Source organism: Anneissia japonica, unplaced genomic scaffold, assembly GCF_011630105.1.
Source record: "Anneissia japonica isolate Jap-2015-1 unplaced genomic scaffold, ASM1163010v1 scaffold24539_len11821_cov106, whole genome shotgun sequence".
NCBI lineage: Eukaryota > Metazoa > Echinodermata > Crinoidea > Comatulida > Comatulidae > Anneissia > Anneissia japonica.
In genome coordinates, this window is record NW_022754487.1 from 1 (window position 1) to 11807 (window position 11807).

General features: G+C 33.9%; 1 long non-coding RNA gene across 1 annotated transcript; it reads right to left on the reverse strand.

The window, feature by feature from the left end:
* Nucleotides 1–1344: 1344 nt before the first annotated feature.
* On the reverse strand, nt 1345–9641 carry LOC117123203. The gene is made up of 6 exons (XR_004447821.1): nt 9554–9641; nt 7703–7828; nt 5030–5274; nt 2469–2719; nt 1938–2085; nt 1345–1459 (listed from the first exon to the last, which is right to left on the reverse strand). It is a non-coding gene; the product is annotated as an uncharacterized LOC117123203 (long non-coding RNA).
* Nucleotides 9642–11807: the final 2166 nt, after the last annotated feature.

Consider the following 11807-nt stretch of genomic DNA (forward strand, 5'->3'; position numbering starts at 1 on the left):
TATAAGATATTGATACAGAGAGTTAATCAATCAACCAATGGCTGTTTTATAAGATATTGATACAAAGAGTTATCAATCAACCAATGGCTATTTTATAAGATATTAATACAGAGAGTTAATCAATCAACCAATGGCTGTTTTATAAGATATTGATACAGAGAGTTAATCAATCAACCAATGGCTATTTTATAAGATATTGATACAGAGAGTTAATCAATCAACCAATGGCTGTTTTATAAGATATTGATACAGAGAGTTAATCAATCAACCAATGGCTATTTTATAAGATATTGATACAAAGAGTTAATCAATCAACCAATGGCTGTTTTATAAGATATTGATACAGAGAGTTAATCAATCAACCAATGGCTATTTTATAAGATATTGATACAGAGAGTTAATCAACCAACCAATGGCTGTTTTATAAGATATTGATACAGAGAGTTAATCAATCAACCAATGGCTATTTTATAAGATATTGATACAAAGAGTTATCAATCAAACAATGGCTATTTTTTAAGATAAATATAGGGATCATTGTAGTTGAACAATTTAATCAATTATTTGTCATTCTCTATTAAGTTCAAAAATTTCATGCATTAGGTGTTGGGGACTGAATCTGGCATCATTTTTGGTTGGGGGAAAGCAGGCTTATGACCTTTTGTGTGGTTAGGAGCAAAAAAAAAACCTGAAAGAGATGACAAAGACACTGTAGACTATGTGCAGCCAAGATATTCAACAAAGTATTTTTAAAGGCTTTGCTACTTGTTCACCATATATGCCAGCATTATCATCAGCATTTATGTTGTTATTTTGAACAAGTGGAAATATTTTTAAATTCCACTACACCTTGATTTGTAAAGCTTATAAAATGCACCAGAATATCGTTGTGACAATTTTTTGGCAAATCCAAGATGGTGATAGTTGAACCTGGTTTGACTCAAATTTTGTACTTCAGTTTTGCAATCTTAATGCACTACGGCATGTTATAAAATGACGATTTTCTACAAAAAGTCACTCAATCTGTATAATTCAAGGCCTTATGGGCCTGTCTAAAGTTTACATTAACTTTTATAATGTGAACAAAAGGGAAGGCTTCAGTATCTAAAAGTCACTCAATCTGTATATTTCAAGGCCTTATGGGCCTGTCTAAAGTTTACATTAACTTTTATAATGTGAACAAAAGGGAAGGCTCCAGTATCTAAGCTTTAAGACTAATATATTTTTAAAATGTGATGATACTGTATACTTATCACACAATTAACCTATTATTTGACTGTAAAATCTACATCCTATTGCACAAGACTAATGGATGTGTACTTTTTTTCTCGCTGTTTAAAACCGGGCCGAACATTGCTTGCAGCGAATACGGGACAGTACGACAGTGGGAGTGAGACAAGCAACGGCCTATGCTATTGTCACATGGTCGGTAAATTGGTAATCATGACCAGGTCAACTTCTACACAGGGTGGTATTTAATTGATGGGAAAATTAAAGTAAGAGAATATTTGAGTGTTGAAAAATAAAGACGCATCGTTGTGATTTTCAAATTTGAAAAGTGTAATTTCTTTTCTTTAATAATCATTCACTATCACTGCAGAAAAAAATACCATGCACAATTTGGAATTGCTACACAAAACAAAAAGTGAATAGAACTTTTTGCTACCAACAAAAAATGCTGGAAATAAAACATCGGCGGTATGTGTTTTCCTGATTTTACTGTCAAATTTTAAAATAAAAAATTTAAAGCTGAGAAAAGGGGGAGAATATGTAGCTATATTCTATATAGTAATTTTTGATTGAGATTATGTTTGCCAGAGTAATTTTCTTATAATCATCAAATATACATCTGAATAAATCTCATGCAAGTTAATCTAATAACAACTTTCTGTAAAATGAAATTTATATTGCTATTGCAAAAACACAAATCTACTCACACAGAAGTCCAAACTGCTTCATCAATTGCAAGAAGATCTCAAAGCAAGTTTCATCTTTGCTAATCTCATCTCTCCATAGATTTTGGCTAACTCTTCCTCCAGTACCTTCATCATCAAACCTATGCCACACCTTGATCACTGAAGGCCACTGAAATTAATGATAATTGAGATGTATATTATTTTAATCACCTTTTCATTGTCATTAGGTTGCACAACTGTGATGATTTTTTCAAGATGTCAATCAGCTTCCATGGGTTTGTTATCACTCTATGCTTTAGAAGTATGTGGTTTTCAAAGAACAGAATGATACCAAGATTGTGAAAGTAATTGAGGAGGTTGTGGATGCTGTTTTTTTTTTTTTTTTGGAAATTTTGCATTCATATGCAACTTTACAGACCTAATACAATAAACTACACTACAGAAATTTCAGTCAATAATAATAATCGTGTAAATCATGTCTATGAAAAATACTCTAATACATTTAATCAAAGTCGGTAAACATTTCTATACAAATATATAATAAAATCATACTTCATCGTAAGTCTTGCACACAATTTCCCTACCAATCTCCTGCAGTATTAGTTGAATTTTAGCCACTTGAGCGGTATCGTATCATGCATTGTTTTAAGAATCCACAAACAACTCGTTGAAGTTCCTTCACCATCTACAGTAGCTTTGTGATGCAAACTGGTTGTCGATCGCGTAAACTGTTCTCTTCACATATGACATTCATATGGAGTACCTTTGATTTCGTTGAAAATTTTTCTGAACTGTTCTTCAATCTGAATAATAAAAAATGAAATGATTAAGGGCTTAACCATATTTTATTGACTGACAGAGGTCAAAGTCACATTTTTTCTGTTGTCATCGGGCTTGAATCGTTTCAAGTTGATTGTTTTCATTTCATTAAAACATTTGCTAGTGATATTGTAACAGAAATTTCATGTTAAAAATAGAGAAACAGTAATTATTGTGTCGTTTACAACAGACACACTCAGCAAAAATAGTTCACCGATCTTTACAGTGTATTAACTCGAGCATTCGAAACAATAACAAATGGAGTACCGCATACAGATCAGATGACTGATTAGGAGCAAGAAGTGGATTGCAAATTCCATAATTAAAAAGGTTTTTAGTAGTCCTACAAGGTTTTAAACTAGCAAATTCAAAATATTCACAATATTCTTTTTGAAAAGAAGTCCCATTTTCAGTTTGAAAAGTAATCTTGAAAAGAAGCCCATCTCTAAAACCATACCACCTTCAAAAGAAGCCCATTCTAGGGTTCTAAAAAAAGAAGTAGCCCATGGGCTTCTATTCGAGAATTACGGTATGTGTGATAATGCACTAAATATGACTTACATATAAATTTATTATTTATTACAAAATTATCTCTATGCACTAAGACACCACAGCCCAAGTGCACCAAAAAAAGGAAGAACTAAAAACAAAAACCAGATGAAAAGGAACCAAGTTCAGAATTAATATAAAGAAAAAAAGATGTGATTTGAGCCACCAAGATTTGAAGCCAGTCAAAGATGGAGACTCACACAGTCTCAAGAGATTCGTTCCAAAGCTTCGGCGCAGCAACAATAAAAGAATGATTGCCACAAGTATAAAGGTGACCAGTAGTTAAGAATGGTAGATGATGAAGATGAGGTAGACCTAACCAGGTGCAAACAGCAGAATAGTGAAATTAGATTGGAGATGTAGTGGGGAATGATTTATGGAGTAACTTATATACAAATAACAAGTTAATTCTCAGATGAATGGGTAACCAATTGGAAGATGTACAGTAGGGAACACTCAGAAGTAAGAGCAATGAGTCTGGCAGCTACATTTAAACTTTTATATAGCAGTTTTCCTCCCAGCTATTGACTATATACAAATGCTTATAATTACAATATAGATAATTGAATGCATACATAAAAAGCTGGAGTAGAGTTGAATAACTTGGTGGTTAAGATGCTTGCCTTCTAATCCCAGGGTCCTGGATGACAACTTTTAAATCTGTCCCTTGGTATTTTTTACATAATATCTGCACATGTGTCAATGGCAAAATCAGCCTATTTCAACAGCCTTTGTGAAAACATCATCTGCACTAAGTGATGTGCTCTGACTAGACAGTAAATTTGAGAAAGTAGAAATAAGTGTCAGAATCTAATATAATTAACAAAATTAATCAAGATAAAAAGAATAAAATCAAGAAAGAAAACAGAGTCAGTATGTAGCATGGCCCTAGGCATGTTTGATCATATTTCGCAATTGTACGCCATGACCAGATGCATCAATATTATTTTTATCAGTTCTCCAAGGATCGTAATCTTAATGGTACATTAATTCCTAGGCCTTGGAAGTATAAAATTTAGTTTGCCTAGGCTGGCTACCTGCGTTGCCTACCTATAGCTGCGCACGGCTACGATTGTTTACTCAGATTACTTTTCTAGACTATGCAGATGGATCTCCATCTCGCCCTAGTCTAGTGTAAATTCCAAACCCAACTATGCATTACTGGAGTAAGAGCCATGTGCATGAAGTACAGTGTTGTGGGCGACTTAGAACCGTCCATTTTCTAGCACTGGGTATAAATATGTTTTTAACATGAATAATACGTGTGTTGTAAGTGAAATTTTTACCCGGTAGACAATGGTTTAGCATTACATTTTTGGGAATTCCCACCAAATGTTGGTATGAAATCAACGCAAATTCATTTAATATATATTATTATTGTTTTATCAAATGTAAATATAATTTGGCTTTAGTTTATTGCAACATTTTATACACGTACATTAGGCATATAAAGAATTTGCTAAAGGTAGACCAAGCCCAACTACGCTAGGCCTAGCTGAATAGACCAAGCCGTCCAAGCCACCACAGCAAAAGTGGCCGTCATAAATAATTGTTGGCCGCCCAAAAGATGGCCGGACAGATCGTTGGTAATCCCTTGCTTCAGGTCAAAGGCTACAAAATAACAACAGTTTAAGAGTTACAATTTAGATGCGTATAATAATATTGCAAGTTTGCAAGTTGGCACCAGCCCACATACAAGGTCTGTTTTTTTTTTTGTTAATAAGCAACTCTTAGTCGTAACATACCCTCATAGTCCTGACACTGTGGCTTTAGATTTTGAGGCACTGGATGATCATAATTGCTTCTATTGTTTCCTCGTTGTGCTCCCTGTTGCGTCCTCTTCCACGAAAGCCTCCTCTACTTTGTGGTCTGTTATTACCGGATTTGCTTCCCAGACATGTGCTGATGCCATTTGCCATGTTACTGAGATGGTCCATGTGCTGGTTGTTTGCCGATTGGTCTTTGTTTCTGTAATCGTGTCGACCTCTTCCTGAAAAATATTTAATTCAATTGTTAAATGCTGCCACTATACTACATGTAAACCACCTAATAGATGAAATTCAACGCACTTTTAGTAAAATGCCTGCCCTCTAAATGGGCATCCCAGCATCCTTGTGCCGAATTAGTATGGGTGTGGTCAGTAGTAAAGTATGTAGGAAGGTGGAGAATAACCTATAACTCCCAGCATCCTTCTTGTGCTGAATTAGTATGGGTGTGGTCAATAGTAAAGTATGTAGGAAGGTGGAGGATAACCTATAACTCCCAGCATCCTTGTGCTGAATTAGTATGGGTGTGGTCAATAGTAAAGTATGTAGGAAGGTGGAGGATAACCTATAACTCCCAGCATCCTTAGGATCGGGGTAACCCCCTACTCCTCCGAAAGATGCAATAAATCTTTTAAAGTGGACACAAGCTAGATGTGTACACTGTACCTTCATTTCAAGTTCTTAACTGAGAAGACTTAGTTCTAATAGATAAACCATGGGCGAGGAGTGGCTCAAATTAACGCCAATGTTAAAGCTGTAGCTAGTAGTGCCTAACCTTACTAATCAGCCACCGACTCTTATTGTGGCATGATTGACTGGTAAGGCTAAGCTTTACCGCTAGTAATCCTTCAGTATAGTGAGTGTGAACTCACACCAAAATGCTTTGCAATGACAACTTTCAGTGGTACATTCTAACAATAGTGTGACTATTGTTAGTTTGTTAGACTATGTCTAAATAAATGGTGACATCATATTCTGAACATGTATAGGTACATAATGACTATATATGGGCATACAACAGTTTTTTATCAAATAGAATTTGATAAGCTGGACAGATATGCATGCATCGTTATGACAACAAGAAATATATAAATCTTAATTAATATTCTTTATTAAAACTACTGCAGAATTGTAAGATTTGGAAGTCTGTAACTACAATAGGTAAGTTGTAATTTATCAATAATTCTAATCAAATTGAAAGTAGTTGCTACTTTTATGATTGTTTTGTTTATGATTTCTACATTCAATAGTTTAGGATTTATTGATAAGACCAGGTATGAATGGTTATGAACAAAAGAACCAAACAAAAATAAACATTATCTTAATTAATATTCTAAATTAAAACTATTGTTGAAATGTAAGACTTAAAGTTTTTAACTACAGTAGGCAGGTGTTAATTTATTAATAATATTTTTGTTTATGATTCCTACTTTCAATTACAGGAAGAAAGATGCTTATTAATTATTCAAGAGAGCAATGGAAGCTTTTAGCAGAAACAAATATAAAATGCTGTGATAAGGTTTGAACAGAACCCTGGTATTGGAAGGCAAGCATGATAATCAGCAATTATTCAGCTCTATTCCAATTCACAGCCTTGCTCAAAGGCTCAACTGAAGTGAACAAGGCTTGTGGTTCATATAAAGTTTAATTATATTAAAATGATATTTGATGATTTAACATTACCTTGCACTTGTGCTCCGGGTACTTCTGGACCTCTGGTAGTCTTGATCGTCTTCATCAATAACCTTAGAAGGAACAAGGTCATAAATAAACATCAACAAACACATGCATACATATATGGACAAGTAAAACAAATGGTTTATATCAATAAAAGCATGGTCTGTCTCCAAATGTTTTAACCCAGAGAGTCCTCCAACTATATAATGCTGAATTTCATCTATTTTAATAGAATCTTTTGAAGCCAAGCTTCAATATAAGAGCTTTAGATTTTGTGCAACATCATCATCTGTACGAGATAGTTATGGGCCATTCTGCATCCTATAGTCAACACAAACTTAATGTTCTCAGATGTGCATATGATTTCTTAGTGACACCCTTACACCCTACCGTCAATGTACAATGTGCAACTGTAACGAGGTGTCAAGTGGTTCACTCTCTCTTTTAACCCTACTAACTGCTACTATATCTAATATGCTTAACAAATAAATATAAATAATTATGTATCATTGACATTTTGCATTTAATTTCTTGCATAATTATTTAATTTCATATAAAATACAAATGTTCACAAAAGAAAGAAAACAAGAAAAAGTTTGCACTTAATATGTTGCTTGTATTTCTTTGCTTGGGGTATGAAATATATTTTCTTCTTAGATATGGGCCTCCAGCCACTTTTTTTATTGAAAGCAGCTCAGTTATCCTTTTTTTTTAAATTTCCCTCACATCCAACAGCAAGTACACTCCCCACTTACAGGATAAGAATAATGCTTTATAAACTAAGCCTCTTTACGAGGCTTTAGGAAGTGGAGTTGTTTTCAGTCGTGAGTAAAATTCCTGCTGTTACAGGAATTGAACTCACAATCCTGGGATCAGGAGGCAAGCATCTCAACCACTGATGTATTCAACTCCACCACTGTTGAATTCTATCAGCTTCTCTCCTTGTGTTTCATCTGGAATGTAGGATTTACTTACTTGTTTGTAAAAACACTTCCAGTTGATCAGTGCATAGTTTTCTAAGGTGTTCCTCTGGTTTTGTCTTTCTTAGCAAATGCTACCACATACTTAGACAATGGAGCTGGATCTGCATTGACATCACATCTTAATAAAAAAAAAACACACATAATAAATTAATAATTGGTAAAATATAAGCTTTTGATACACCATATGTTGCAGAGGAACATCATGTTAAAAGCATCAATTGATGGTATTTGATTCTGAGAAAAAATGGTTGATTTGTAACATCCCAATATTTCGGTTAGTTAAAAAAAACACCCAATAATAATTATGGTTATATGCTTTCGGTTCACTATGTGGCACGCTACAAATCGAGTTGATCTGTGGCCGATTTGAATTGTTGCCGAGTTGACTTGTGGCCGAGTTGACTGTGGCCTAGTTTATTGTGGCCGAGTTGACTTGTGGCCTATTTGACGTGTGGCCGAGTTGACTTGTGGCCGAGTTGGATCGAAATAGGCCAGTACTAATAGTATTGTAATAATATGCCTTGGGCCTAGCTTAGGTAGTATACGCTAGACATAAGATACAAGTGTTTAAAATAATTAAGGGTTTTGACTCTATTTCAAGAGGTGTTTTTTCGAATTTGACCTGGAATCACGAACAAGGGGTCATCAATACAAGATGAAATTTAGTTGTTCTAGGATTAATGTTAGGGGGAATACGTTTTCTAGAAGGGTGGCCTTGCTTTGGAATGCACTTCCTAGTGAAGCAGTATCATGTTCAACTATTAATACTTTCAAATCAAGGCTCAATGCTCCAACCATCCACTGAAGTTTGCACCATATGCTAATAGTGACTTTATTTACAAGAGGGGCTTTTAAGCACTGAGTGCTTTGCCTCGGTCCCATAGTAGTTAAGATGATCCCCAAGTCATTCACCAACCGCTACAGGATAGCATGTTACTCTCTCTCTCTCTCAATAGAAGATCGTTTGATCGTTCAATCTGGTTAATTTAGGTAGTTAGAACATTTAATACCTTATATTCATATTATTCTCTCATAACAATATTTTTAAAAATTTTCAACTTTTAATAATTAAGTACTTCAATGCTATAGGTAGGCTAGGCTAGCCTAGGCCCTAGGTTTTGTCTAAGCCCTAGGTAGCCTAGCCTAGCCTAAGCAAGATTTATTGCCACTGGGGGTGAGTGACATGAGACCTAAAGATTTTACAGATGCATTGGTTTGATTGATTTCTGGGCCCTTTTTTAAATATTAGAAAGCCAAAATTATAACCAGGGAGATGTAATACATGCTCATCTGTCCCTGTTATAACCAGAGTCGATTTTGCAACATGGGGGATTTTTTTTATTCATTTATTCAACAATATTTTGAGAGGGTAGCTCAAACAGCAATTCTACAGAAATTCAGAAATTGCAAATCAACCTTCAAATTTCATTGTCGCTAATAAATATTTTGAAACAAATTTTTTTCTATTCTGCGGGCTAGGCCTAGGGCCTAGTAGGCTAGTAAAATTTCTAGTAAACTAGCCCAGTGGGCTAGTTACCAAAAAAAGTTAGGGCAAGCCCTGATCTAGACCTACATTTTAACCAGGTTTAATATAGGCTTACAGCTCAATGGGCAATCTTTAGCCCAGAATAGCTAGCCTAGCCTACCTTCACCTTAGGCTTAGCCCTTAGTAGTAAGAGGAGTACAGTAGGCGCGCCTGCCAGGGGCTTGTGGCCTACAGTCGGTAGTGTAAGGCCTAGCCTAGGTTAGGCCTAATTACAAACCACGAGGGTTGATTTTTCAGTTGGTTTTGTACAGATGGATAAAAGAAATAAAAATATAATATAAGAAAATCTTTACTCACGAATATATATTTTATTATTTATTAACGTATTTGCTAGCCGACTGTTTATCATTATGTGAAAATGCATGCGATGTGATCACGATGATCGACCGTCGGTGGCAGCAAACATTTACTTGATGTATCTTCTCCCCGACTTTTAGGCCAATCATATGTACGTTTCATGTTTCTCGTCAACACTTTTTACAAATACAATGAGGTGCAGAAATTTTTAATTTTTTTTATTACATTTATTACAATAAAAGTAGTTGTTTTTATCTTGGTTATATGTTGGTATTTATAGAGCAAAATGAACGATATCTCACAACAGGATTCATATTCCGTATGAAATTAAATGTGATTACAAATAGGCCTAAAAGATATCATTACCATGCCTATACCAGGCAAATATAAACATCTCCCTGCCCATACATCAGTTCTTATTATAGTTGTGTTTTTAATGTCTTATTTTAATGTGTTAATTATTTTACATAGACATTATTGTTGTTAATTGTTTTATGTTCATTTTATGCGGTGAAATTGTTTGTCTAAGGGGCCACAATGGAAATAAGTTTTTTTAATACTTTCTTGGGTTACCAGATGTTCATAATCATTTACTTGTTGTTTGTTTTTGTTTGTATTAAGAAATTTGTGATTTTAATTCTTGAATAAAATGAAATGAAATGAAAAATTTGAAAAATAATTGTTTGCAATTATATGTTTTCCTAATGATTTCTGTTCTATTTATAAGTCGATCTATTGTTTGCAAAAATAATAACGATATTAAACTGTTAGCTACCAGAATGTTCACGAAGAAGGCGCGACGCCCGACCACGCCAATTGTGCTCTTGCTGGGGACATGCTCTCCACGCCCGGGACAATGGACTGCCCGTCTCCCTAAAAAGGCTATATGAAAAATGAAAAAAGGTGTTTAAATATAGGCCTTTATTATATAAAAATATATAAATATCAATTAAATATATATAATACTTATATAGGCCTATTTATATATTTTAATATATTAAAATTCTTTTTTCAATTGCTTTATTAGTCAATTTTGCCTAATCCGTTTAACGATATGTTAATATGCTGAAATACAATTGATTTTTTTTTCATTTCATTTAACTTGTCTCAATTGAACACACAAAACAGTTTCAAACTCAGGAAGACAGGATATTAACCAAAAGTATACTAAAATACTGTCAAGTGGCTTTCCAAACACGAACGAATGAGAGCGGTTAATGAGATAAATCAAGAAAAGTTTTCAGTTGGTATTTTTATTGGATTTCGAGAAGCATTCGATAGTCTTGATCACAAATTTTTATGACCTGAGTCATTATGGTAATTAGATGTAAAGCTATGACCTGGGTCATTATGGTAATTAGATGTAAAGCTATAATTTGGATTTCTAATTACAGTAGGCCTACCTTATGATTAGAACGCAATTTGCCTCTTTAAATCATTGTGTAGCTGATGAGTTATCTATTATTTGTGGAGTAAACGGTACCCCAATGCTCAGTGATTGAACCCACATTATTTTAAATTTATATAAAAATGGTCTGCTAAATTCTTACAACTTTTTCGATTTTCGTTTATTTTCCGATGTCCCAAATTTATTTCACAGCTTCCCAAATATGTACTTGAATTTGACTTGCTGATCAGTTTTCATTGTTATTAATTGGTGTAAAGTAAATAAATTGACAATCAATATTGACAAAACAAATTATGTCATCAATCAAGATATAAACAAATCACAACAATTGGATCTTTATTTATTGATAACTTGACAACTTCATGAGCATTCCTATATTGATTTCGTTGGTATTATTATTATTATTATTATTATTATTATTATTATTATTATTATTATCACATTATTAAGAAGACACAACAATAATTGTTACTTAACCAATATCCTGAGGCGCGTGGAACGGAGAGAGTAGAGAAAACAGTAGAACTTATACATACTGTTTGTGGTGCTGAACTAATAATAATAATTCATCATAATTATTATTATTATTATTAGTATTATTATTATTATTATTATTATTATTATTTTATATATATATATATTTTTTTTTTGTTGATATCTTGGTAAATTAGGCCTGATGTTACCATCAATGAGAGGTGGCCACAATATTCATTTATTTAATTGATAAGCCATGAAATACTCGCACCTGGGTAGTGGCTATCGGCACTGCCGCAGTGCCGATTTTGGCACTGCCGCAGTGCCAAAAAAGCTGCTGTTTTCTATCGGCACTGCCGCAGTGCCAAAAAG